Source organism: Diabrotica virgifera, chromosome 5 (genome assembly GCF_917563875.1).
Source record: "Diabrotica virgifera virgifera chromosome 5, PGI_DIABVI_V3a".
Taxonomy (NCBI): domain Eukaryota; kingdom Metazoa; phylum Arthropoda; class Insecta; order Coleoptera; family Chrysomelidae; genus Diabrotica; species Diabrotica virgifera.
Window position 1 is genome coordinate 5,804,095 of NC_065447.1, and position 23,179 is coordinate 5,827,273.

General features: G+C 31.1%; 1 protein-coding gene across 8 annotated transcripts in view; it reads left to right on the plus strand.

The window, feature by feature from the left end:
- The window catches only part of LOC114341830 (bromodomain-containing protein 3), a 152,588-nt gene that overhangs the window by 351 nt on the left and 129,058 nt on the right, over nucleotides 1-23,179 (plus strand). For 5 of the 8 annotated variants that reach the window (XM_028292669.2, XM_028292986.2, XM_028292796.2 and 2 more), the window contains exon 1: nucleotides 163-314. The exons of 2 other annotated variants lie outside the window; for them this stretch is intronic. The gene's annotated coding sequence lies outside the window, so the exon portion shown is untranslated. Of the gene's footprint in view, nucleotides 1-162; nucleotides 315-23,179 lie in introns of those variants that run through there. One more of the 8 variants, XM_050652246.1, reaches the window with a different exon arrangement.

A 23,179-nucleotide genomic window follows, 5' to 3' on the forward strand; every position in this document is an offset into this window, starting at 1 on the left:
TGTATGACCTCAAAAAGTAAATCTATAATCCTTTGACATCGTAACGGAACTTGTAAAATCAGCAAATATTTTTAAGTATTTAATAGCACAATCGTATTTAAATCCAATATTTTACAGTATTTTTGATATATTTAACTCTTTTTATAAGGCAATATCAGTAATGAAGATTATTTGTTCAGTGCAAGGCTCTCACACGTCCGCCATCACGACAGTTTGTGGCAAGCTTGGCCAGCGGGTATGTGTTAGGTGAGTGAGAGTGGTGTAGCTCCGTATTTTTCACGATTCTAATGTGGATTATCACTCAAAAGACGCAGGTAATGTAGTAAAAATGATTATTAAGTTATTTTCTATGAGAATTTAGTAGTAATTTGGCGTAAAAACCAAAATTTCTTCCAAAAATACAAAAATTTCATTGAGCTTCACTGTAAAGGCCAGTGTGTAGAACCCGCCATGTTGTGAAACCACTAAAGAATCCGATTTATTTGCTTCTCCAAAGCTCTCAAAAGAAAATTGCGATTTTTTCTGATATATTTTTATGTGTAGTTTATATGGTTTTGTGGAAATAACAAATTTTTCCCGCGTTTTACCGCCAAACCTACATTTATTTTCGTGGTGTATGAAGCGTCCGTTGTGTATTACAACCTACTTAATGATCAAAATTTTACAGCGAGACAGCCAAGGTCTCGATTGATAAAAACGTGTAAATATATCCCTGAAGAACGTGTTCACCTTAAACTGTTCTCATATATGTTAAAAAGCGATTTTGTATATTTGTAAACATAGTGAAAATGTGGGGTAGAAAAATTGATGGAAGTGAAATCGGTCTTCGTTCCTCTGACATACAAGCAGTGTTCACACATGATAATACGTATTCGAAGGTTACTTGCGAAATTCCCCAAAATGATACCATGTACTGATTGTAGATTGTTTTGTTTTTAAAGAAAAGTTGGGGGCGTGGCGTTTTTTGAGTCATAATTTCACTATAATTTTAAATAGGTATGTTATTTGGTCCCTACAAACAATAATTTTCTCAATAAATATAATTACTTATAACTTTCAAAGTGTTGTTAAATCCTTGTATTTGTTTTTAAACTTGGCGTACACATGCCTCCCAATGAAATCAGAGATTTCAATAGTACATAGTAAATAAACAATACAGAAAGACCTTGTATCTTTTACTTGATTTTAGTGAAAAAACAAATGATAAACAAGATGAATAGAATCACATGACAGCTAGAAATACCAAGAAATACTACACTGATTAATTTTTTCTATAGAGTAGTGTGTAGCTGGAATTATGCAATAATTATTTTGTCTTGGGAAATAACTGATCCTGCTTTCTTTATTTTGTATAAGCATTGATAATTTTTGCATACTATTTCACTTTATTTCGTTTTTTAATTGTGTACTTCAAATATTTGATCCTAGAAAAGGTATTCATTAGTTGGTGATTTCTCAGTGAAATTAGAAGATTATTCCTCATATTTCTGCTAGTATGTTTTTGAATTTTTATATCCTTGTTTTTACCTCAGCAACTGTAGCTTCCCACCATTGTCTCTGGTCTTATCCATTTTTCAAGCAATCTGTTCTATTTTTGCACCACTAAAATTTGGTGCGCCAGTTTTCAAACATCGCTCATAATTTGACAGTTTGGTTTTTTATGCTCATATTGCTTTTAGACCTCTTGTAAATATCTTGATACATACGAGCTAATAAAATACATGCTGTGAAGGAATAATGCAGATAACCAGGTTTACTGAATATGAGCATATTATTATAATAATAAAATAATCAGAATTGACCGTTGGTGGAAAGAAGGGGAAGACGAAAATCATGTGTGAAAATTTATACAATGTGTCCTTGAATAATGTTCATCTCTACAATGTATAAAGGACACTGCACATATCTCATGGAAAGTATAATTTCACTCAAATGCAATAAAATTTACATGAATAGATTTGCCTCAAAATTAAAATAATTTCATATCATTGCGCCAACTCTGAATTTTCAATAATAACAGCATAATTCACATTTTTGATGTCAATAAAATTGCCATTTGTTAGTCTAGTCGCTATTGGAAACAGCTTGACCCAGCATGAGCTAAGCTGATTATATGAACTATATACCCATACCTACTTTGGTACAACTGACCAAATTATACCTACTTTATTATCTATAAGAGTAAGCACCTGCCTTAATACCTGTAGAAAGATTTATAATGTGCTGATTCACAAATTCTCTTTTCTCTCTCTAACTCACCCACACCACATTATACCTACTTTATTATCTATCAGGACCCTGCAAGTTCGGAAACGTGACACCTGGTTTCATAGCTCAGCAACATTTTTCGTACTTTTAATTATATTGACCAATTATATTAGTCCTGGTTGCTGGATACTTGTCAAGGCCATAGCCCAAAAAAAATTATAAGAAGAAAAAGTAATATTGAGGTTATGTTATTAAAAGGTAAACAATTGTATGTAGTAAAGAAAATGAATTATTAAAATAAATATGTACAATTAATTAAATTTACTTTTATATAATAATTGCATATCATATCAATATTGTGGAGCAACATATAATTTTTCTTCTTCAATGACAGTAGGTATGAAATATACGTCAATTTGACAATTTCAATTTACAATATTATTTATTTAAGAAAGTTTCCAGTACCGACACTGAAAAGTAAAAGGGGCTCAAAAGACTATATATTTAAGAAAGTTGCAAGATATCTCAGCTATTCGCACGCAACTGTTTCTCGTATCCCTTCCAAGTACTTGCACACAGCGAATATGATAATAGTAAGCCCCTGCCTTAATACCTGCAGAAAGATTTATAAAGTGCTGATTCACAAATTCTTTTTTCTCTCTCTAACTCACGTACATATCCATTGGATTTTAGATTTATTAGCCATTCTTCTCCATGATTGACTGTCAAAGAGATTTCTTGTATCTTCATCCTCCCATCATTTTATCGGGCTCCCAATAGGTCTCTCCCTCTGCATTCTTGCAAAGCCTGTTTTTTCCATCCTAATTACATGTCCCTATTTTATTCTCTCAGTAAAATAGAATACAGTGATGAACGCGCTAATAACCAGCAAAATAACGCAAAATATGAAAAACACATTGTGAAATAAAAGAGATGAAACTGGCAGAGGTGGAAATTATCGATATAAATGTATAAATTAACATTACATTACATAGTTTCCCACCTTCATAGACATAGACGTCTGTGACAGGAGTATTTTATAAAATTCTCCTGTCACAGTGACAGTTTTCATACTCCTCTGATATGTCAACGTTTATATTGATAATTTCCACCTCTACTAGTTTCATCTCGTTTTATGTCACAATGTATTATGTTTTCCATTTTTTTTGCGTTATTTTGCTAGTTATTAGCTCACTCATCAGTGTATTTATGTAAATGTAAGTCTAATGATAACCAAAGGACACCACACACGTCTTATGGAAAATGTACTATCACTCAAATAAGTACAATAAAATTTACATGAATAGATTCTTCTTGAAATTATAATCATTTCATATTATTATGCCAACTCTGAATTTTGATTAATAACGGCGTAAATTGTAACTATGTTTATGGAAATCACATTTTTGAAGTCCATAAAACTGTCCTATTCATAAATACTATTAGAGATAGATGGAGAATTGAAAACAGCTTAACCCAGTGTAAGACTGACCCTTATTTTGTGGTGTCTCACTGGTACTGCATTGTAATTATTATCTATAAGACCGTAATAGCTGCAGAAAGATTTATTAATTCATTCACAAAACACTTATTCATAAAATCTCTTTTCTCTCTCCAACTTATGTACATACCCATTTGATTTTAGATTTATTTATATCAATTTATGACTTTATTAATCAAAATTCAGAGAATAGTTTCAAGATGAATCTATTCATGCAAATTTTATTGTATTTTTGAATGACATTAGATTTTCTATAATATATGTGCAGTGTCCTTTAGTATAATTGACATTTTTGATATTATTTTAGTTTTTGGAGAATGATAAACTTTTAAGAAACTATTTCAAGTATGTATGTTCAAGTCAATCCATTTGCGACTAAATAATTACGGATTGACTTGTATTTGAAACAATGTGTTCAATCTTCGCGACAAAACAATTGTGCGACTACAAATCGCAAGTGGAGTCTGGCGCTTAGAGTTGTGCACTATGGTATCTCCTACTCCTTATTCTCAATATACGAGTAGGTCGAATCGGTGCTATATCATAGGAGACAGTCTGCATCGTTGGAAATATGTATTTCAGTTACATTTTTCCTGGTATTTGCTGTCTTACAATATATTTTGTGACAGCAATGTTTTGAAAGACTAGAATCAGAAAAAATAACGTTAATTTTCTAATTTTTATTATTTTTAGATAATTGATAATTTGCAAGGAAAATTAGTAAATTTTTTGCGATAGTTTTCATAAAGATTTGATGTACAGTAAAACCTGCCATATCCAGATCAATGTGGCGACAGACCGATCCGGATTTGAAACAATCCGGATATCAAAACCACTTCTTTTTCTCTGAAACGTTTTCTCCTTCATACTTTCCAGTAATCAATGCTGTCAATAAGTTTCGTCGATATACATGTTTTATAGATTCTATAATACATTGATCTATAGGCTTACAGAGGGATGTGACATTTGGGGGCAAAAATGACACTTTATTTCGCCATCTTTTAGTTCTTTTGGGTCGGGATGAGAGGGTGCGTTATCCAACAGCAGAAGTGGCAAAACTGCCTTTGTCAGTAGATTTCAGTAGATGCGGACGGCAGAACCGTCCGGATATGGGGAGGTCCAGATATGACAGGTCCAGATGTGGCAGGTTGTACTGTATTTATAAAAGACCAGTTTATTCCAGACACGATCCTAAATATTCTAATTTACAGTGGCATGGAAAAATCTTGAAAATGTTATGTTTTTGGTTGCCATTTTAATCAACTACAAATACTACACAACACTTTTCTCACATGCCTCCATCACTCTCAAATCTTCCCCTAGAGGTCTTTGCTTCCTTTGTCTAACTTGACCATCATTCTTTTGTAACAATGTTTTCTCTGTGGTACTACTTTGAGGCATACTTTGTCTATCCCATGCCAGTGTTTCTGGTTTTGTTAACCTAAATAAATACTCACAAATACTATAACCTGTAAAAAATTTCCATCCAAAGTAACCATAGAAGATTTTATTCATAATAGACCATCAGTTTTCAATAGAAGTTCAGCCACAATTTTATCCTATATGATATGCCTTTGAGAGTACTGAAAGATGAAATAAAGGAGAGTAAAATACATATATGAAGAGTACAGGGGAAAAACAAGGAACAATATTTTTGTTAAGTGGCGTGCTGACAATAATGGTTCTTCGCCTGGATACAAATTTTTAGAAAATTTATATAGACTGATCTTTCTGGTTTTTGTCCTAAATCGATAGTACTCAGTTTTTGCTACCACATGGCGAGAAAAGCCAAAATTCATACAAAAGTGACATTCCTTGTTTTTCCCCTGAAAACTGTGGGGTTTCCTAGTGAAATCTACTTGATTATTTCATTCAGAGATTCTAACCAATAGAAACCTACAAGAATAAATTAAATAAATAAATAAAGAATAAAAAAAATACTCCCCTTCTCTAATACGGATTATTGACGAATTTCTTAGAAGACGCAGGTGTATAGTTAAGATCAATGAAACATATTCCCATTCATTTTCAGTGCAACAAGGAGTTCCACAAGGTTCACCACTCTCCCCTCTATTGTATAATCTCTATTGCAGTGACATATCGTCGGTCTAAATCCCAAATTGCCTAAGTCACAAATTGAAAATTTTACAGGAGAGACAAAAAAGTGTGGATGGAGTTTGCCTATGTCTTATGAGTAAAAAGCTTTCGTTTAGCGAAATTGCCGCGAAATAAAATAATAATTGCGCTTGTGGGAATTGTCAGGCGGTAGCTTTTACCGTCTACTACTAGATGAAACCAAAAAACAATTTTCGCAAAAAATGGACTTAGGCAATTTGCGATTTAGATTGACGATATGCGACAATAGACTAGACTAACCAATACTAATTTGCTACAATTTGCTGATGACACTGCAGTGATATCATGTGGAAACAATTTAATAAAGACAATGGACTTATTGCAGAGGCAGGTGGATGACACAATATTTTGGATGAATAAATAGAGATTAACAATAAATCCTTCTAAAACAAAACTAATAATATTTAACCATAGAATTCAAGATCACTCACCAACTATAAACATATGCGACAATATTATTAAACCCTCCCAAACTGTTAAGTATTTGGGTATAGAAATAGATAACAAATTGAAGTTCAACCACCACACAGCAGTTATAAAAAGGAAAATTATAACTAGAGCAAAACACTTCAGAAGTTTAACATACAAGAATGAGGGAATTACGATTGAAACAGCAGCCAATATTTATAAAATGATTTGCACGCCCATGCTGGAGTATGGTTGACTGACAGTATGCTGACAATATTCTATTCGACAGAGTGCGTTGTATGACGAAAGATAGATTTGGAAATATTACCACGGACAGTGTGTTTATTTTTTTCAAATCCTGAAAAAACCAATAATTATTTTTGAAAAATTTGAAACGCAGAATGAAAGACTATATTATTAACGAGGACCGAAAGTCCCTTAGAATAAATAAAAAGTTTCTTTGAATGAGATATTTGAAATTCAAAATCACACTACATTTTCTCTTAGTTTTTCACACCTGTAACTTATTAAAATAAACATTATAGAAGTTCTCAGGGACTTTCGGCCCTCGCGAATAACGTAATCTCTCATTCTATGTTTAAATTTTTCAAAAATACTTATTAGTTTTCTCAGGATCCGAAAAAAATGAATCCCCATTTGAATAGCATTGCAGCTGAAAATACGTACCCATCCTCTTAATGACAATTAATGTTTTACAACTTGTCAAAGAGAACACTATGAACAGGTTTAGCAAAATTTAGGCGAATATATCAATAAAATAATGGTTAAAATGATTTAAAAAACAGTTTTATTCATGAAATAATTTTACCGAATTATGCTCAAACTCTTAAAAATTACCGATTTGTTTTGCCCTTGTGACACTGACATAATTTCACTCCCTTTCAGGTTGTGAAATTTAAACTGTGAAAAGTGTCATTCAGCATACAAATCAATAATTTTTGAGCTCTCATGCAATTACTACTGAAAATTGAATTTTTTTTGTAAAGAAAATCACAATGTGCTTCAACAATTTCTCCATTGTGTAATTTTATGAATCAATAGAAGAAATATGGATTCTATTTTTAAAAATTTTGTCATAAGGGCAACTTCTATTGAAATCTGACAGCCTAAATTTACTATTCTCCTCTTCAACACCTATTTTCTAATATACCGGAAATATTTCTCCTGTTTACATTCTTCAATATTATTCTGTTCTTGGAATGCAACTATCAATAATATTGTAACAATCAATAACAATTATGTCTTATGTGTTATCTTATTTAAATACTTTTTTGATATGATTTGTGTTGCCTAAAGATACAAATTAATTTTAATCTATGACTTCTCAATCAATTGAATCAAGCAGTCAATTACTTATTATACTATCAAAATGTTTGATATTGATATCAAAGTGTTTGTCAGCAAAAAAATTATTTCTTTTTAACTTTAATGATACCTAGAATGGCACACTGGTTAATTATTTTAATTGACCGGCAATCTAGTCATATTCATTGTCTCAATTTGTCTCTGGTATTGATGATGTATCTTAATGTATCTTTGCAGGCGTTATCATATAATAGTTTATGCTATTGTTTGCCTTTTTGGGACAAAGATTTCCTAAGTCTGCTAAGTTGGAGTCATCTGGATATTATATTAAACCATATTAAAATAAAATACCATTTTAAAATACCATAGGTATTTTAAAACCATAGACCAGTGTAAATGGATGTTTCTGTTCTGTGACATACATACATCATTACTTTGTGGGTTTAAATTTTTTGAAATTATTCATGCAAAGTATTTTTTGTTAAATTAACTTATTTGACTTAGTTTCTACCACAGTATCATGGACTGTTTGTGAATGTACTTATACCTTAGTCTTATGTTACTTGTACCTTATTATACGTCTTAGTCATTTTCTCCTGATTTCTTCCACATTTTCCATTGTAAGCCACTTCTTTTGCATTCTTGACAATTACTATATACATAAAACATTCTTGTTACAGTTGAGTCTGCGAATCTTTACCTGTGCGTCATCATTTAAAGCATACGAAATACAGTGGAACCTCGATTATCTGTCTCTCCATTAACCGTCACCTCTGTTAACCGTCAGGGACTGTACATAAGTTGTATTGAGTACGTAAGAAAAAATTTGAGTCATCAATTCATTTTTTAGCATTGCGATAAGCCAAACGAAATTCGCTGAAATGTACAATGCGGTAACAAATGAAGTTATTATCTCTGAATCAACTGTTTTGTTTTCGTTGCCTAAAGATGACTTAAAGGAATGGTTAATTTGTGATGAGGACGCAAGCGGCTATCGATTGCTGACAGATGATGGAATCATTGAAATGGCAAACAGAGGCTGACGAAACAGCTTCACAAGCTGACACAAACTTGGAATTTGACGGTGGCGATGTAGATGATGCTTTTGCAACTGACAAAGATTGCCTAAAGAAGCTAGAGAAGGGGCATCGCACATGCAACCATTCATGGAGTGGTATTCTCGACAAGAGGAATCCAATAAAGTAGATTGCATGATCTTACGCCGATTAAGAAATTCAGCCCTTGCAAAATGTGAAGCATCAGTAAAACAAACAAAGATTTCAGAATATTTTAAACCAAATTTGACAATATTAACACGAACACAAATTCCTCTTATTGTATTATCAAACAAAACAAACAAATAAAATTTGAGAGTTGTATTATCAATTTTTAACTTTTTTTAATGTTCTGTTAACCATCTTTTCGATTATCCGTATACCCTTGGTCCGGTGCCCTGACGGATAATCGAGGTTCTACTGTAAGTTGATTAGGGATTGCAATCCAGCAGCATTTTCAATTCAGCTGGATTTTTGCAAGATTGACCTAAATCCAGCTGGATCCAGCAAAATGTGGAATCAAAATAAAAACATAGTTTTTATAATAGAAATAGTGAGTTTTTTAAGTGAGACCTTAAAAACATATTTTATCTATCGTCTAACCTACTTGGCACAGAACTGCACATACAGCTGGTTGCGGAGAAAGTCCTTTCGGCCTCTATGCTGGTCGATTTTAAGGTCAGCAAATAGTCATAGACCATGGATAAATGATCGCGTTTCATTTCTTCTGTCTCATAAATGGTCATTTCCTTTTCCAAAATAATTTGGTTATAAAAGTTGTTCAAGTTGCTCAAGTTCTTGTTCCAAATTAAAATTCACGGGCTCCGGATTAACTGGCCCATCTCCTTTTATTATCTCCTCTTGCACTGGTTCCACAATCACTTGTGTATTTATACGACTCGACAAATTTTTCATCTCTTGTCGCATTGCATTCTTTTTTGACATGGGGAAATACCAGGATTGTTTAGTCCTTCGTTATACTTTTCGTAAGTACTTACACTAATGTAAATTTCAAAGAGGCACTGTTCTGCGATTCTGTTGTGTAATGCTTTTGATGGATCGGCAGTAAGGCTAGACTCCTGGCTATCTAGTTTGTCTAAGACAAATTTCATGGTTGTGTCGGCAGTTATCAAAGTGGACTCTCTTCTGCAAAGAGCTTCTACAGCCAATTTTACCGGTTAAAAAGTGGCGATGAACTCATTGATTATTGACCACTCGTCAGTACAGAGTATTTTCGCAGAATCAATGTCTATCAACGCTTTATCAATACAAACTTTTAGATTTTAGACTGTTGAAGCTTTTCAGCATACTGAGCTATTGGGATCTACTGGGAGTTGCCGACTCACGACTTTGAATAAAGAGGCTAACATTGACAATGTAGTAACTTATTTCGAATTTAACACGTTTGTGGATCCAGCACGCTTTGCTGCAGGGTTGGGCTGTTTTAAAACAAGCTTTTTAAAACAACGTTTTAAAACATGTTTAAAAACACTGGAAAAAAACAGTTGTGTTTAAAACATTAGACAGTGCTGAGTGCTGTAGTAACATTAACTAAACCAATACTCCTAATAAAGTTGAAAGAAAAAGAAAATTAAGGAAATTAAGTAAATAATTTGACACCCCCATCGAACAAGGTTGTAACTCAGTTTTAGCGATTTTACAGGAGAGGCAAAAAACGAAAACATGAATTTTTAAAAATTTGTAGCGAAATGATTAGACTATTTTACACTATTCTGATATGATTTTATAACATAATAAAGAATTACTGTGAGATGTATGCTTTGTATTTTTATTAGCTATTGAAAATCTTGAGTTTGATGGAAATACAACCTTGATATTAAACATGAGTATTAGTAGAAAAAGGTTGTAACTCGCCTAACAACCATTTTACACTCTCCGTGGTAATTATTTTTCCCGTTTAACTATTAAAAGGTTGTATGTTTTGAGTTATTTGCAATATAGCTAGGAGAAAATTAGTTTTTATGGTATATTGTAAATCAACTCACAGTTTTCACAATTTTAATTGGAAATTATAAATTTTACCATAACAATAATATTCTATCACTATAAAAAAAACATGGTATAAAATATCTCAAATTTTTCGCATTTTTATTGCGTATCTGTAAATATTAAAATTTTATATCATTTGACTTTATTACTTTACTCTTTTACTATTAATATCTACCTCAAAATTAACATATGTGTCCTTAAATAGGTTAAAATTTAGAATTTGTTTCTGATTTATTTCAGTTACGGATTTAGGCTTGCCTGATGCTTGGACATATCGTTTCATGGTTATTCATTGGTGTGGAGCATATACAACTTAATGTTTTTTCCGTTTTTCTATAAGGGCATGCATTGAATCACCCTCGTTTTGTGAATGTGCTATTTCAAAAAATACATGTGTAATGTTATTATTAAACTTTTTCTCTACATATAAGTAGGTAGCAAACACTATTCTATACTTATTTTGTCCACCACAACTATCAAAAAGGAAAAAAAAGTCTGTAAATCCTTTTTTACTCATATTTCGATAAATTGACTTATGAGATGCACCATATGTTTGAATACTTTATAAATTAAACATACGTGCAACAAAGTTGTAACTCATTTAAAAACCTTGTTAATTGTGAAGTATAAAGAAAGTAAATATTTAACATAGGGAGTATCCAGTGTTACTGCCTTTTTATGCTAAAATGGCACACGTAAGTTAAAATACAACTTTTTTCAATGAAGTATTAGCCAAACTATTGAGAATTAAACTATGTCGTTTATATTGATGTACACGCAATTTTTTGCTGAATTCGCCTGTGTAAAAATCTGAAAAAAGATGTAACTTGAGTTACGACCTTGTTCGATGGGGGTGTCGAATTATAGAATTACAACAGCATCCATTACACAATCCTACTATTAGCTTCTAATTCTAAGCAAAAACTGTTCTATAATTTTTTTTTTTGAAAACTCAATACTTTTTTTAATATTCGTGGTTGAAAATTGGCTATTTTCATTGAAAGATAATATTCGAGCGGTTTTTTGCGAATACCTTAAAAACAATGCATCTAACTAAAAAAACTATATTAAACATTTTTGTAGGTTATAAACAAACAAAGAGACACTTGCCTTCATAGCGCTGGTACCTATGATTAATGTGATTCCTAATACACTTCAGGTGAAAATAATATCTCTTTGATAAGTGTTGGCGATACAATTTGTTTTTATATGCATGTCCGCGAAGATTATAACTCCCAAAATATTTATAACAAAAAGATTTAGTTCATAATAGATGTCGACGAAATCAATTATTTCCCTTTCTGTTTCTGCCAACGAAAACAATTATTTCTGAGAACTTTTTAGTAATTATAATTTTCGTGGGCCCACAAACAGAAATTATGTTTTCCACCTACCTCTACCGAAAGTATACTTTTCCGGACCTGATTGTAGGTAGCAAAGTTGTACTTTTCCTCCCTAGGGAGGAAAAGTAAAAGTGACGTCATGGTATTTCATTCATGAAATATAACTTATTGACGCCCTGTACAATATCTATTTTCTATTACGTAAGTATCTATACATTTTAACGTTTATTTATAAAACACCCTGTATTTTGCAGAATGGTAAAAAACAGTAAATTGTTATTTTGATTTAACAATGTTTACATTAATAATTTGACTTATATTTGATAGTTGACAGTTATATTGTACCTACTTGTTAGTTTTAGTTTTAATAAATTTTGTTGGTTAGTTACATAAATAAATTAAGTAAAAATGAAAAATGACTTGTTATTACATAATTTGAGGAAGGTGGAAAAACCATATGTATAACTAACATGGGAGTAAAGTGCCTTTTCCTCCCTTCAATGATTACTGCCCTGCGCTACTCGTCGGGCAGTAAACTTCATTCTCGGGAGGAAAAGTAGCACTTTCCTCCCTTGTTATACAAATAGCTTTTTTGCTGATACTTCTCAAAAAATAAATTTTTTCGCTAACACTTTATTAGGGATTATAATTTTCACAATCATATAATCGAAAATAATATTTTTCGCGGCGTTCATTGAAAGTTCTACGCGGCATTTTTCGGAGTTATACTTTTCGTAAACGGCGGCGATAAATCTTCTAGTTATAATACAAAAAGAGATAATGGTAGGTGAAGATAGTTTGTTTATAGTACATTCTCAAATTAGTGTATTCAACTTGAAATAACAGAGAAACGGTCGATTTTAGGTGTATAATGCAACTAATACCTTTTGTATTGCTTGAAAAGACCTTTAAAATGAGCTATATTAAAGGTCCATTACATTAAAACTAAGCGAGATATGCGGCAAACAAAATTGATAACTAATGTATTTTAAGAAAAAATGAGAAGTAATTTTAACCCCCATCCACCAAAATGTAAATGCATCGTTTTCCTTCCACAATACCTTTTATTATAGTGTTATTTCTATGTTCAAAAAGTTGGACGGGTTTAAAATCAATGGTTTTTGAAAAAAAAGATCAAATTGTACAGCGCAATTTTCAATTTTCTTAAAAATCTTCCTATTTCTCCATGTAACTGGAAAATGATACGAGATACAGTAATAAAAAATAAAAAGAAAATTTTTATCTGAAAAAGCCCTACATTTTTGTGTGGTATATTTTTTCGTATCTCTTATCTTTTTCGAGTTACATGGAGGAAAAGGAAGATTTTTAAGAAAATTTAAAAATGCGATCTATAATTTGATCTTATTTTTTTTAAAACCATTCATTTTAATCCAGTTCAACTTTTTGAACATAGAAATAACATTATAATAAAAAGTACTATAGAAGGAAAACGATGTATTTAAATTCTGATGGATGAGGGGTAAAATATACTTCTATTTCTTCTTAAAATACATTAGTCATCAATTTTTTTGCGGAATTATCTCGCTAAGTTTGAATGTAATCGACATTTAGTATTGCTTATTTTAAATTAAAGGTCTTTTCAAGCACTACAAAAGTTATTAGTATCATCTAAAATCGACGGTTTCTCTGTTATTTCAAGTTGAATACACCGATTTGAGCATGCAGCAAAAAAAACAAACTCTTCTTACCTACCATATCCCTCTTTGTATTATAACTAGAAGATTTATGAAGGAACGAATCTCTTTGTTTTTTTATTCGCGGTGTGCAAGTACTTGGAAAGGGAAACGAGAAACGACCCTGCGCGAGTCGCGGAGAAATATTGCAACTATCTTAAATAATTCATATTGTCAATTGAAATTGTCAAATTGACGTATATTTCATACCTTCTGTCAATGAAGCAGAAAAATTATATATTGCTCCACAATATTAATATGATATGCAATTATTATATAAAGGTAAATTTAATTAATTTTATTTTGCTTGCAGTACTGCATTTTAATAACTAATTTTATTTACTACATACAATTGTTGACGTTTTCATAACATAACCTGCATCTTATTTTTTCTTCTTATTATTTTTTTGGACTATGGCCTTGACAATTATCCAGCAACCAGGACTAATATAATTGGCCAATATAATTAAAAGTGCGAATTTTAGTATACATAGAAATAGGGGTCGCTTTGCCGAACTTGCACGGTCCCAATAGCCTACAGAAATGTTTTACATAGTTTTTTTGTTAGATGCATAGTTTTTAAGGTATTCACAAAAATCCGTCGGAAAAGGTGTAATTTTTCAATGAAAATGGCCAATTTTCAACCACGAATAACTCAAAAAGTATTGAGTCTTCAAAAAATAATTATAGAACAGTTTTTGCTTAAAATTAGGTTCTCTAGCCTCTTCCGTGGCTATTTTATCCAAAACATTTTTCACCCCCGAGAAGAGGTGGGAACCACCCCCAAGATAAAAGCGCACATCGGCATACGGTAGACTTAGTTTCTTGAGCTATTTCCTACTTACTGTGAAAATATCAAGTAAATCGATGTAGTAGGATGGAATTCGGAGCCAAATACCCTCATTGACTGCCCTAATCTTATTAATTTTATTATTTTTTAAACAAGAAATGATAAAATAAAAATTTTGACAGTTCAAATATTGTTAGTATTTATAATAACTTCATTGAGACCGAACGCAACAGATACACATTATGGCATTGTGTGTGGCCTAACTTTGGCGTATTTCTGTGAAGAATTTATTGTATTTTTACAACATTTTGGAATATGTTTATTTAGTAGAACAATTTTAGCAGTTGTTTTCAGTACAGATTTCAATCCTCTACAAATGTATTCACATGTGTTTTGATGTAAAATAATTAGGGAAGCAGGAATTCAACAGTTTAAAATTTTACATTGAATTTCCTATGGCCCGTTTTCCAATTCACCACCCGATACATAATAATATAGTACAATATAATATCTATAATATTCCACAGAGTGTTCCGAATTTTAAGGAAAAAACACAGTATGATTGTTACACCCGGTATAAAATGACATTTACCTGTCTAGCAACAATATTATTACATTGATATTCTTAAATAATAAGGCTATAATATACTAAAAAAATCACTCAAATCGGACAACAGGTTTATGAAATTCGAGACATCAAACGTGTATAATTATCTAGTGACCCGATTTTTTTGATCGGCAGGGTATTTAGTTCGTGTGTTGTGCCGCCGAATCCACTTAGCGAGAAGTGGATAATCAAGTCCACACTTAGTCCAGAGCGCATCTGTTTTGAGATGGACGTTGAGAGGTGACTCAAATTTTTTTGCAGAAATTGCTTGAAAATAAATCAAATAATATTTGAGTTATCTTCCCTCTCAAAAAGGTCCGGAACATTGTTTAAATAATCAAAATGTCAAAAAATTAAGGAAAAATTCGATTTTTTTCTTCGTTTTTTGATTATAATTTTAAAACTATTCATTTTCGAGAAAAGTTGTGCTGACATAAAAGTTGCGTAATTAAATTTCCTACAATATAAAATTGGTTAAAAATTTAAAAAATAGTCACCCTAGTTGCAAAATAGCAATAATTGCGAAAAAACCATACAAAAACAAGTATTCGCATTTTACGTTTTTCAACCATTTAAGCTACACTTAGGACCTTTATATTTCACCCAGAAAAACTTTATGATACAGTAAAACAATACTGTAAATTTCATTAAGATCGGTTTAATAGATTTTGCAAAATAAATTTTGTAATCCAGCTTTCGCAAAAAAAATTCATTTTTTCAAAATGTTACAGGACTGAAAATAAAGCAGATAGCAGGTTGAATTTTTGTTTTGCTTATAGAAGTGTACTGTACCTTTCATTTGCAATTTGCAAAATTAAAATCGATTAATTACCACGGCGTCAGGAAATTTTTTAAATACACAATAATTTTTGGTGTTACGCGCAGGACAGCGGTGTTCGATTCACACAAGTGGATTTCCACCAACATTTCTTCCAATGTTTATCTAATATATTATTTTCTTACTCTATATTTTGTTGTATTTTAATATTTTAATTCCACAAAAATCAAACTAATTTTATTATTGTTTGTGAAATATTGTTTAAACAATTGCATATGTTTAAAAATAATAAACTTTTATTTTTTAAGTTAAAATAATATATTATATGAACAAATAAAGTTTTTGCTAATAAAAGTGTTATTTCAAAGGATAGAGTATGTGTTTTTATTTTGCAATAAACAAATTTATTTATTTATATCGAAATTTAATAAAAATTAAAATGTATCAATCATTATCAAAGGTCATTGGAATGCCCAATCAGAGCAAACTATCCGCTGTCCTGCGCGTAGCACCAATAATTAATGTTTATTTAAAAAAATTCCTGACGCCGTGGTGTTAATCGATTTTAATTTGGCAAAATTGCAAATGAAAGGTACAGTAGACTTCTATACGCAAAAAAAATTCAACTTGCTATCTGCTTTATTTTCAGTCCTGTAACATTTTGAAAAAATGAATTTTTTTTACGAAAGCTGGATTGCAAAATCTATTGAACCGATCTTAATGAAATTTACAGTATTGTTTTACTGTATCATAAAGTTTTTCTGGGTGGAATATGAGAGTCGTACGTGTAGCATAAATGGATGAAAAACGTAAAATGCGAATACTTGTTTTTGTATGTTTTTTTCGCAATTATTGCTATTTTGCAACAAGGGTGACTATTTTTTAAATTTATAACCAATTCTGTATTGTAGGAAATTTAATTACGCAACTTTTATGTTAGTACAACTTTTCTCGGAAATGAATACTTGTAAAGTTATAATCAAAAAACGAAGAAAAAATCGAATTTTTCCTTAATTTTTTGACATTTTGATTATTTAAACAATGTTCCGGACCTTTTTGAGAGGGAGGATAACTCAAATATTATTATTTGATTTATTTTCAAGCAATTTCTGCAAAAAAATTTGAGTCACTTCTCAACGTCCAAATGTACTAATATTTTTACAGATGCGCCCTGGTCTAACTAACATTGCGGTGCAAATTTCTTTGAAAGCGACGGAAAAACCGACAGCACGACGGATAACGTGCGTTGTTCGTCGCGAAAATATTTTTGCGTTAATCTATGCAGCATCAATAAAAACTTCAGCGCACACACGATTAAATTTGCGTCAAATACAACATAAATTTTTATTGATGTGGATCCGCCTTTAGGTGTCTGCATGATTTCCGATCTTGTGTTCGATCTCTATCACTTTCAAATGTCAATCCTTTTTTCTCGACTTATTCTCTGATTTCATCTACCCACATAACTCTTGGTCTTTCTCCTTTGTTTTTCCCATGCACTCTCATTTCGAACACCCGTTTTGTTAGTCTCTCGTTCGACATTCTACACACGTGCCCGAACCATCTAAGTTGCCTTTCTACTATTTGTTCATTGATTGGTTCTATAGTTTTAGGTTCTGTCTGATTGTTCCGTTTCGTATTTTGTCCGTCCTCTTTCTGTTTGTTATTTTCCTCAGGAACCTCATTTCCATAGCATTGACCCTGGATTTTTGTCTCCCCGTCAATGTCCATATCTCGCTGCTATACATAATGGTTGGTTTAACTAACTACTGATCTAACGACTGCCGTTTTTACCTTCTCCGGTATCTTAGCCCGATCAAAGAACAATCTGACTCAAAAAAAAATAAAGGAAGGATGAAAATTTGGGAATACGTAGTTGAAATTGTCTATTATTATATAAGAAAAAGTTTACAATTCTACATCCCCTCCATTTTACAAAAATGGAGAGGGATACCCCCCTCTCGAAGATGAAAAAAATACATTAAAAATAAGACCGGAATTGGATAAAATGACTGATTCTAAACAACTTTTCTTCTATAGAACTTTTTCACTAAGTCAATACTTTTCGAGTTATTTGCGAGTGAATATGTTCATGTTTAACAAAATAAAACATGTTTTTGGACGGTTTTTCGGAGATAACTCAAAAAGTAAGGATTTTAGCGAAAAAAATATTCTTAGAAAAAATATGGCCCATAAAAAATTGAAAAAAATGTTGTATACATGAGGTCTGTAGACCCAGTAGAAGCAGAGTTGCAACTAATGAAAAGTAGGTTCTTCTTCGTCGAATTCCAAATCGAATATTTCAATGTGAAATAACAAAAAAACGGAACACTTTTCGGGGAAAATTCATTACAACTTTTTTAAAGTGTTTAAAAAAGGTTTATTTTTGTTTGGTTTTTTTAACTTGTAATATTAAAAGTAAGTGAATTACGCTCAAAATATTGTTGGTCCCTTTTTTTTTTGGTAAAAAAATCGCGAAAATCAGCCTCTAATTAGCATCACATATACATTTTAATATCACCACTTCACAAGTTACTTTGTCTATGTATTATTTATATGATCTGTAAGTTTCATCGGTTCAAAGTGCGTCGTTTTAAAAAAGCTGTAGTTAAAATGGCTTCAACGAGTAACTAATCACAAGTTTAGGCAAATTTTGAACAGCCATAGCATAACCAGTTTTTGTCTAACAAGAAACCAAAAAAATCAAAAATATTCAGAAAAGCAAAACGTACATTTTATTACTCTTTAGGTTAGGTTTATTACTCTTTGAGATTTTTGGTATTCCTAATTGTTTTTAAGTTAATTCCATAAACAATTACGATTTTTTTCAAAATAAAAAAAAATGTTTTATTTTAAACCCAATTTTTTTCAAAATGAGCACTTTGAACCAATGAAACTTATAGGATAATATAAACAATACATAAGTAAAGTAACTTGTAAAGCAGTAACGATTAATTTTATTTGAGAAGCTAATTAAGGGGTGATTTTCGCAATTTTTTTACCAAAACATAAAAGGAACCAACAATATTTTGAGCGTAACTCACTTACTTTTAATTTTAAAGTTTTTTTTAAAAAACAAATAAACCTTTTTTTAAACGCTTTAAGTTGTAATGAATTTTCCCCGAAAAGTGCTCCGTTTTTTGGTTATTTCACATTGAAATATTCGATTTGGAATTTGACGAAGAAGAACCTACATTTTATTAGCTGCAACTCTGCTTCTACTGGGTCTGCAGACTTCACGCACACACCATTTTTTTCAATTTTTTATAATCTATATTTTTACTAAGAATATTTTTTTCGCTAAAATACTTTTTGAGTTATCTTCGAAAAACCGTCCAAAAACATTTTTTTTTTGTTAAAAATGAACACATTTACTCGGAAATAACTCGGAAAAGTATTGACTTAGTAAAAAAACTATAGAACAAAAGTTATTATAATTTTATCCAATTCCGGACTTATTGTGAACGTATATTTTTTCACCCGGAGAAAAAAATTTTCACCCCGTATTTTCCAATTTTTGTAAAATGGAGGGGATGTAGAATTGTAAACTTTTCTTATATAATAATAGACAATTTCAACTACCTATTCCCAAATTTTCATCCTTCCTTTATTTTTTTGGAGGTTTTATTAAAATTTTGCGTTCCCTGATCAGGCTATCTCTTTTTTTCACAAAAATGTTGTTTTCATAGTGTTAAATAAGCTTCTTGTTGGTCCCATTCTCTCATTTATTTCCATGCCTTGTTTACCATTTGCTTAAATTATTACTCCTTATTTAAGGTATTTAAAATATTCCACTTGCTCTAGTTGCTTCCCATCTTCTATTGCGTTTGTCTTCCTAGCATTTGAAATTATCATTGTTTTTGTTTTGTGTGTATTTTCATTTTTGTTTGATAGTTCTTCTTCTAGGATTTCAAGATTGTTCTGTAAGTCTTGTCTGTTTTTTGCTATCAAAAGCATGTCGTCTGCAAGTAGTAGCTCCGTTAGTTGAGTCTGTTTCATTTACCAGTATCCTAATGTTAGTTTTCTCATTCTTCTCTTGGCGTTCTTTATTGCTTCATCCAGTACCACTGAGAATAGCAGTGGGCTCAAAACGCATACCGACTTGACCAAACAAGATAAATCTTGAAAATACTGATAATAGAGCAAATATTAAAATTTTTATTCTTTGGAAATATTAATACATATTGTAAATCTACTTTCAAGAAATCATCGATTCGATACTTCCTGTTTGTAATTATTGTAATGATATAATAATTGAAGAAAGAATGCCCCATTAGTAAATAATCTATTCATAGATATTAGTTGACTTTTCCTCAAAGTCATTAAGGAAACAAACAGTAAATAGTCAATTGCATATTGATAGTTCTTCAGAGGTGATTATAATCATAAATAATATGTTTTCTCAAAGATAAGGCATCGTTACGATAATGATGTATTTAGATTTTTCTGGAGGGACTATTCTGATGATCTTGTTCGAAATTTCTCTAAATAACTTGTTTATTTCGGTCAAATACCTATTTACAAATTACAGTAGAATTTGGATGGATTATCTCAAGTACCCGAGTGGAATAATTGAAAAATCAAATATACTCTGGGCTAATTAGCAAAATACAAGGAAAAGTTATTTACCAGCAATTTTATTGCTGGAATCGAATCTTATTATTGTATGTATTAATAATATAGGTATGCAAAGTCCGCAGATAGTGTGCTACTTTTTTTATAAACAAAATGGCGCCCGAAAATCGTGTTTTTTTCAATTTTTGCTCTATAACTCCAAAGATTTTAACTTTACACCAAAAACATCCCAATAAAAATTTACCGCAATTAAATTCTGCATAGAGACGTGTTTCTCCCGATTCATTTCGACGAAAACTTTCCCCGGAAAAAGCGGGTTTTTCCAACAAAATCTTTAATTTTCAACTAAAATTTTAGATAAGTAATTGTTAATCAATAATTAAATAACTTGCTAATGTAAAAGCCCTTTTCGTATAGATTATAATTCCAGAAGCCGATGGAAATTGAATGAACAGTTTAGCAACAATTGAATTGTTAATTCAAAATTTACGGTCGCTATAATAACGACAATAATTATGGTGCATAAGAATAACTATGATTTTTTCATAAAAATACACTATACCTATCTAATGTACTTTACAGAATTAAAATTTGAATTTTTAAGCGGCCTCAGGAATATTTTAAAATTATAAACAATTTTGTGGAATATATCGGGAAATATTAAACTAAATTAAATTATGAAAACGGCATTCGAAAATCAACGGCAGGGCGCTTCTTTTAAAAGAAAAAATGTTTAATTATTACGAGTGGTTCCGGAGATACAACCGGTCAAAGTTGACCGGAATTTACGGCAAAGATATAAACAGGAGGATCATAATTTTCAAACCATCCCTTTTTATTTTTGTCCTCTTTCTCCACACCAATTTTCATATCTTTAAAATACTTATAACATATATTATTATAATAAAAACTATCGATAATACGTGTGAAAATTGCAAAAAATAGCAAAATTCCAATCAAAAATTAGGTTGTAGAAAATGTAACCCTCAAAGTTCAAAATCGGTGTACGTTAAAAAATGCATTTTCTCGGCTTCCCATGGAGCAATTTCCTTCATTATTTTTTTGTTCCCTAATAACTCGAGTAGAGCCATCGAAATAACGCATTATTAAATGTCAAACTTGCTTTTGTTTTGTTATAATAGATTAATTTATTTATAAGAACAGAAAACTACATATTTTTCCAGTTGTAGGCTTTTTTTAGATAAACTTACTACAAGTGTACCTTTTAAAGTTAAAAACATAAATATTCTCATTTGAAAGCTGTATAATTATTTAACACTAGAATGTCTGGCTTAGCATACCTACCTACAAAGCCGGAAGGGATCATTTTGGCCCCACGTTCTTTAATCAATTAAATCTCGGTTTAAAGAAATTAAATCAACTCTAGACGGTAGAATCTAATTTTATTTTTTACTTTTATTGTTTAACACATTCGCTGCCCATCAAAAACATTCGAAACACCATACAATTTGCATTTTTTGATATTTGCCACACATTGCCTTGTTACAAACGTGGCAATGATTTGAAGTATGATTTCCTTTACAAAATATTTTCAACTGATATTTTTTTCGTTTTTGGATAGTAACAGTGATAGTTGTTGGTAGACCTGGTGTTGCTAGACGTAGTTCCAGATTTCGGGAGACAAGGTATGGGACCCATAATTCTTCACACAGCCGAAGAATAAACTTACGGAAACTGAGTCTACTTCCAGTTATTTCTTTATAAATAATCCATGCATTTATTGCTTCCAAGACAAGAGTATGATAAAACACGTACATAGGCCATCGTCTTGAATGTTTTTGTAGTATAAAGACGCGTCATTTGGTCCTCTACACCAACAATTGCATCTTTGTGTTCATTTGTGTTCGCCAACAATTGTATCTTTATTACGTAGATGATCAGTACCAGTATAAGGGTAACTATTTACAATAAACATACATAAATATAATTTTACCCATTCGACAGGAATTTGAAAGAAAGGATCGTCGAATTTACCAGAAAACGATAATAACTTACACGGGGCCAATTTGGCCCCTTTAGACTTCTAAGGTAAATTTGTTAAAAAAACCATTAAATAAATTTAGTAAAAAATATTTTTTTGTTTTAAATAAGGCTTTGTATCAGAATATTAAAAGTCATAAAATATGAAAATATTATTGCCTCAAATAAAAAAAACTACAATACCTTTAAATCGCAACAGGTACCAAATTGGCCCCTTCGGCTTTCTAGTGTTAATCAATTTTTATTTAATAAATAAATTAATTTATTATAAACTAAAAGGGAGGTTCCCTAGGTTGGCTGTATACCATATAGTTAAAAAACTCTAACAAGAAGTAAAACCACTTCTATGTAAATTGGTATATTTATTAAAACTTAAAAATCCCAATGGATTGAATAAAAATGTCCAATTCAGAACGTTTTCAGACCTATCGGTCCATCATCAGTGAATCTACAATAAAATAAGTAATCCCACTATTAGAATTGAAAGATGGTTGAAATTTTTAAAAGCTAAAAATGTGGTTAGATTACTTACGTGCATACTTGCTAAATAGCCCCAGAACCAAACAATGGTTGAATTTAAAATTCAATTTACATTATTTAAAAATAATATTAAACAGGCTAAACGCCGATGTTACAGGATATTGCCTATGGGAACATGGTGAAACCCTACCCTAATTTATTATAACAAAACAAAAGCAAGTTTGACATTTAATAATGCGTTAGTTCGATGGCTCTACTCGAGTTACT